We start from the raw sequence: 7095 nt of genomic DNA on the forward strand, positions 1-7095 counted from the left end.
CCATGCATGAATCGAATAACCTAAGATTAGTTTTATTCTTTTTTTAATTGCTTCTTCCATTGGTCTTCTTTATTTCAAGGTGTTAACCCCTGTGGCTTGCCCTGCTTCCTCCACTTTCTCCATTCGTCCCAACCAGATTTTTATTCTCCGTGAGTATTATAACATTTTTAGTCATAAATTAGTGGACAAACAGAATCCGTAACAATATGCAAGCAGTAATACAGTATCAGCATTTTATATTGTCCTGACTATTTTTAATAGTTGTTGGCTTTTCTAATATTGGAACAAAAGCGCTTGTATATATTTAAAAAAAATTCAAGCTGTCCAATGAAATTAAAGATAGATAAATAACTTACCATTGTTGAAGAACTGGATCTCCTCTAACAGCTATTAAGTAACAGCAGTTCAAAATGGTTTTCCTTGATTTCTTCTGCCACAAGAGTTTCTCTCTCTCATTTCATTTAAATCTCTTTTATGACCACCATACATATTATTTGCAGCTAGTATGTCTTATCGGTTTCTAATAGCCATTGTCCTATCGTATGCCTAAATAAAAAAAATATTAGGTAATTTTTTATTATAGCAATAATTTTTAAAGCTATCAGAAAACAGACAATAACATAAATTATGTTAATATTTAGAACTATGTAACATAACAAATAATAGACATTTTTTATATTAATTTGAATAAGTTATAAAGAGTTGTATAAAATTAAAAAACAACTTTTATTGAGAACTTCAGAAATGATAAAAAATTCTAAAATTCCTTGATAAGAAAATAAAACATTATTATAATGAGTTACTAATAATCCAAAAAATCAATATCTAATTTACTAAATATATAGAAAAAGAAAAAAATAATATTTAGTAATAACTCGTAAATTTACTGCGTTATTTTGGTGATAACTTTAATAATTTTAAAATAAATTTAAAGATATGCAACCAGTAAAACACTGTTAGCATTGTATTTTTTTCCACTTTAACTGGCCATAAATTTTATTTTTTTGAGCTCTAGTATTAATTAAAAAAAAACAATTATATTAGTATTCCAGTCAAGTTTTAATACGGTTTTATTAAGGTAAATGTCACACACTCTCAAGTAAATGCCCTATAAATTAAAAAATAAAAATAAATAAACATAATTACTAATAAAAATAAATAAAAAATTGCTGATATGCAACCAGTAAAACACTGTTAGCATTGTATTTTTCCACTTAACTGGCCATAAATTTATTTATTTGAGCTCTTAGTATTACTCAAAAAAAACAATTATATTAGTATTATTCCAGTCAAGTTTTAATACGGTTTTATTAAGGTAAATGTCACACACTCGAAGTAAATGCCCTATAAATTAAAAAATAAAAATAAATAAAACATAATTACTAATAAAAATAAATAAAATTGCTGATATGCAAACCAGTAAAACACTGTTAGCATTGTATTTCTTCCACTTTAACTGGCCATAAATTTTTATTTGAGCTCTAGTATTAATTAAAAAAAACAATTATATTAGTATTCCAGTCAAGTTTTTAATACGGTTTTATTAAGGTAAATGTCACACACTCAAGTAAATGCCCTATAAATTAAAAATAAAAAATAAATAAAATGATAATTACTAATAAAATAAATAAAAATTTCTGATATGCAAATCCAGTAAAACACTGTTAGCATTGTATTTTTTTTCCACTTTAACTGGCCATTACAAATTTTATTTATTTTGAGCTCTAGTATTAATTAAAAAAACAATTATATTAGTATTCCAAATGTTTTAATATTTAGGTTTTATTATGTAAATGTCACACACTCTCAAGTAAATGCCCTATAAAATAAAATAAATAAAACATAATTATTAATAAAAAAATAAATAAAATTGTTGATATAAACCAGTAAACACTGTTAGCATTGTATTTCTTTCCACTTAACTGGCCAAGTAAATTATTTATTTGAGCTCTAGTATTAATTAAAAAAACAATTATATTAGTATTCCAGTCAAGTTTTAATACGGTTTTATTAAGGTAAATGTCACACACTCTCAAGTAAATGCCCTATAAATTAAAAAATAAAAATAAATAAACATAATTACTAATAAAAATAAATAAAAAATTGCTGATATGCAACCAGTAAAACACTGTTAGCATTGTATTTCTTTCCACTTTAACTGGCCATAAATTTTATTTATTTGAGCTCTAGTATTAATTAAAAAAAAACAATTATATTAGTATTCCAGTCAAGTTTTAATACGGTTTTATTAAGGTAAATGTCACACACTCTCAAGTAAATGCCCTATAAATTAAAAAATAAAAATAAATAAACATAATTACTAATAAAAATAAATAAAAAATTTCTGATATGCAACCAGTAAAACACTGTTAGCATTGTATTTTTTTCCACTTTAACTGGCCATAAATTTTATTTATTTGAGTTTCCAGTGTATTAATTAAAAAACAATTATATTAGTATTCCAGTCAAGTTTTAATACGGTTTTATTAAGGTGGCTGTCACACACTCTCAAGTAAATGCCCTATAAATTAAAAAAAATAAAAATAAATAAACATAATTACTAATAAAAATAAATAAAAATTGTTATGTTCAGTAAAAACACTGTTAGCATTGTATTTCTTTTTTCCACTTTAACTCGGCCATAAATTTTATTTATTTGAGCTCTAGTATTAATTAGTAAAAAACAATTATATTAGTATTCCAGTCAAGTTTTAATAATACGGTTTTATTGCTGCAAATGTCACACACTCTCTCAAGTAAATGCCCTATAAATTAAAAAAAAAAAAATAAAAAATAAATAAACATAATTACTAATAAAAATTTCTGATATGCAATCAGAAAACATCACTGGTTAGCATTGTATTTTTTTCCACTTTAACTGGCCATAAATTTTATTTATTTGAGCTCTAGTATTAATTAAAAAAACAATTATATTAGTATTCCAGTCAAGTTTTAATACGGTTTTATTAAGGTAAATGTCACACACTCTCAAGTAAATGCCCTATAAAAAAAAAATAAAAATAAATAAACATAATAATTTTGGTGTATTTTTTATTAAATTTTGATAAAACTATTACAAAGAAAAAGCACGAGTGTCTTTCAGATATTAAAAAATGTGCCATCTAATATATTTTTAATACAACAAAAAAATACACATTAAAAAAATAAACATTAAAAAAATACACATTAAAACTTGAGCTAAAACTCAAATGAATGTTCTAGCTTCTAAAATAAAAAAAAGTTAAAACCTGTTAAAATTTAGGGCAAAATAAAATGCTAACACTGTACAAACTGCAGAGTATGATGAATATTCTGCAAAATTTAATCATTTTACAAAATTTTCAAGCTTATCAATGCCATTTTATGACAATATATACAGGGTATTTCACGTAACTAGTCCATTAAAAGTGATGATAAAAAAGATCTTAAATGGACTCTAATAAAAAATATTTATAATTTTTATATTAATATTTGCGGTTTTAACGATCGAAAAAAAAAATATAAATAAGGTATCTGCTGTACTAAAAATATCAAAATAAAATAAATCAACTTATATTTACCATACCGTAATTTTATTGTGCTTATCTTAGTGGAAACTTTAATAATTATTAAAACCAGATTTAGAAACTGCATTTTTTTCCAAGATCGCTATATGCAACCAGTAATACAGTGTCTGTATTTTATTTTGTCCTGCCTTTAATAATCCTTTTTATTATTGTTTTAGTTAAAAAAAAACAGAAAAAAATAGAGCATGTTAATATTGGACCAAAAGAGCTTGGATACGATGGAAAATTTAATATTTTTATAAGATTTTTAAATTTATAAGAATAAGTTGAGAGGCATAACTTACCATTATTAAAAGGCAAGTAAATGGCATTTTTCTGTGTCCATTAAAGATTTTCCATTAAAACTGGAACTTGGACTGGAAACAGCTATCAAAACGTCCATTAATACCAATTTGTTTTGCTTACTAAAAATACAAAAAATAAATAAGTAAATTTTTATAAAGTCAGTTTCTTCACACATTTTGGAATAAAAAAATATGTTTTTTTTTAATATGTTAGGTAGATATTAAAAAAAAAAATAAACGCAATAGTAACTCTTTAAAATATTGTCAAATATTCATAGATTTTTACAAAAAGAAAACATACTAAATAAAATTAAAATTGTCTGATACAAATTTGTAAATATCTACAAAGATTGAAAAAAAATAATATATTAATATATTTTCATTCTCAAACTTACTTTATTTCGAATTTGAAGCCTACAATTTTGTAGTTAAATACAAAAATTGTAGCATTAAAAAATAATAAAAAAATAAAAATAACTTACCATTTTCATAGCGCATTGGCAATGAAGGCCAGTCAATCTAAGTACTATTGATTGTATCTTGAAATTGTCATTTGTGGGTAAGATTTTCAGTATCATTTTATTCAAAAAATTCCTCCCGCATTCATCAAACTTATGTACAGTTCTAACTCATTTGCAGATTTGTAACAGCAACTGTCAACGCCCAGTACATCACTCGAACAGATATCTAAAAATAAACAAATATTAATAAGTATATTAATTTGTATCAATGGAGCTTCTATTCAAATATTATTAATATGCGCATATTATATTTTTAAAAAATAAAGAAAACTCTAAGTATGCCCTATAAAAAGAAATTTAAAATAAAAATAGCAATTTACAAAAAATCAAGACATCGAATTCCAACAGGCGGCCATTTTATTTAAACATTCCATGACCGAAAAAATTAAACAAAAAGTCAAAGATACCATTACGTAATTTACCAAAAATGTAGTACTATTATTTAACCCTTATGTAACACGCAGTATAGAAAGTACCGAAAACACATAGTTTTACATACTTATTTATTAATCTACGTATATTATTTAAACAATATTCTTAAAAATTAATAACTTAATGGGGAACATTGAGAAGGAGGCTGCCATGATGGATATTGCGAAATCCAAAAATTTTAAACTAAAATATCCCAAAAAATACATAAAATTAAGGGTACTCACTTTTTCAGGAGGCTAAGCAGGGCACTAGTAACAGATTACGCATAAATTGTGTACACTAAATGCACTTTTTCGTCAGAAAATTTAAAAAATAGATGCAACCGACGGGAGGACGTGCGGATCCTTCGATTGTAAACGACTAGCAGGACCGGCGTTGCCAGATTGAAGCCATTCGTAAAATTTAAGCTGCTCATAAAATTAATTTATTACTAATAATAATATGTAATATTATTTATAGGCAAATTCTTGTAAATTAAGCTTAATTTTGTTCTCAAAAGTTATTATTTACTCAATACGTTCCACTGAAATCCTTTTTTTACGTAAGGTAAAATATGTTTATTGTCATAAATAAAAAATAAATAAGTAATTATAAACATAAATACACAAAAATCATGAAATAAACATAAAATAAAGCTGTTTAAATACATTTTTAATGCTATAAATACATCGAAACCAAGAATAAAGACTATAATAGTACGTAATTACAAGAAGAAATAAAAGAAATTTCTACAAAACAACATTACTGGTACTTGTTTTACTAAAAATATAAATATAGAAATAACCCTTACTATAGTGCCAGTGATCAATTTAAACTAATATCATTTCACAAAAATCACATAGAGAAAAAGATTTTCGACATTTTTTAACAATCCGGCAACATCGAACGATAATAAAATTCAAAACCTCCAGGCAACCGAAACTGACCAATCACGATCGAGAATTTTTTGCTCTTGGATGCCTCGATTTTAATTTTTTTTAATAAACATGGATGGTTTTTATTAAAATTTCAGTAGAATATGCATCTTAAATTAATTAAATAATTTGTCTTTATTTGTATTTATTCCCTCCAGTATAAAATATCATACAAAACTTATTTTCTATTGAAATTATTATGCACGCACATAATTAGATGAACTATAAAATCATGCATTTCTTTAACATTTTAATAAATTATTAAGAAACAAGTGTTTTTATTCAATAAATATCCCTTAGTTTAATAAGAAACTAATTCTATATAGTTAAATAATAAGAAATATGAGATAAATTATATGAATTATATAAAAAAATAACTTCATAAGTCTTTTTACTTGACTCGATGTTGACAGCTCTTACCGGATGTATCTGTTCAACTTTTGACGCCACATGTTTCAAATTTGAAATTTAATTAAGCTGAAAAATCCTTTATTTACAAGAAAAAATATATTAATAAGTACAAATTATGATCGAAAAAACGGCGTCCAGTTGGCTGGGAAATGACGATTGAGTACATTTCCCATAAATTTACATATAAAATGACAGCGATCTTCATTTCATGAAGTTAAGCACAAACATTTAATAAAACATCTTTGTAAGTGTAAAAATTAAGAAAATATATGTATTTGCAGTATTTCCAACTAGCAGCCATTGACTTTTTAATTGACAGTTGATCGACGGCACTGACGGCAGTGACACTTTAGGGATGTTTGACTTAAATCGATTCTTCAGAAAATCGATCTTTTGACACGATTCCTGATTTTTTGAATCAATTATTTTGTATTATTATTATCTACCTGAAATATTAAAATAAACATTAGTTTTTTGAAGAATATAATAATATAGTCATATAAAATCTTAGGAAAATGTAACAATAAACAATAAGAGGTTAAAAAATAATATAAAGTAATAATTGTTGTTCTCACCGTAGCGAGTAACTATTTCAAAACCCAAAATAATTTGGCAGCTGCTACGGCTGCCACTAACTACTAATATCTTAAAATTTTATCTTCTATTCCTATCCATGTCCATATATTTATTTTTTTATTTTCCAAGATTTTCTTGACTTTATGGTGAAGGAAGATTTATTTGGATTCAGATTTCCGATAATATTCCCTAGAATGTGCCAAAGCCATCTCGTCATATTAAAAAATTACCTCAGAATGTAATGATTAATTAAAAAAATTGCAAATTGATTGTTATCAGTTCATTTCGCTCTTAAAAATTAATTATACCAAATATTAATTTATATATTATTATAACCAAAGCATTAGAATTTAGAATTTAGAATGAGTGGGAGGGAGGTTAATCACTTCGA

At 24.7% G+C, this 7095-nt stretch overlaps 1 long non-coding RNA gene across 1 annotated transcript; it reads right to left on the reverse strand.

The window, feature by feature from the left end:
* Window positions 1–359: 359 nt before the first annotated feature.
* Window positions 360–5212, reverse strand: LOC115885469. The gene is made up of 4 exons (XR_004050739.1): window positions 5028–5212; window positions 4333–4537; window positions 3851–3970; window positions 360–546 (listed from the first exon to the last, which is right to left on the reverse strand). It is a non-coding gene; the product is annotated as an uncharacterized LOC115885469 (long non-coding RNA).
* Window positions 5213–7095: the final 1883 nt, after the last annotated feature.

This window comes from Sitophilus oryzae, unplaced genomic scaffold (genome assembly GCF_002938485.1).
Source record: "Sitophilus oryzae breed Bouriz unplaced genomic scaffold, Soryzae_2.0 scaffold_385_pilon_pilon, whole genome shotgun sequence".
NCBI classification, from domain to species: Eukaryota; Metazoa; Arthropoda; class Insecta; order Coleoptera; family Curculionidae; genus Sitophilus; species Sitophilus oryzae.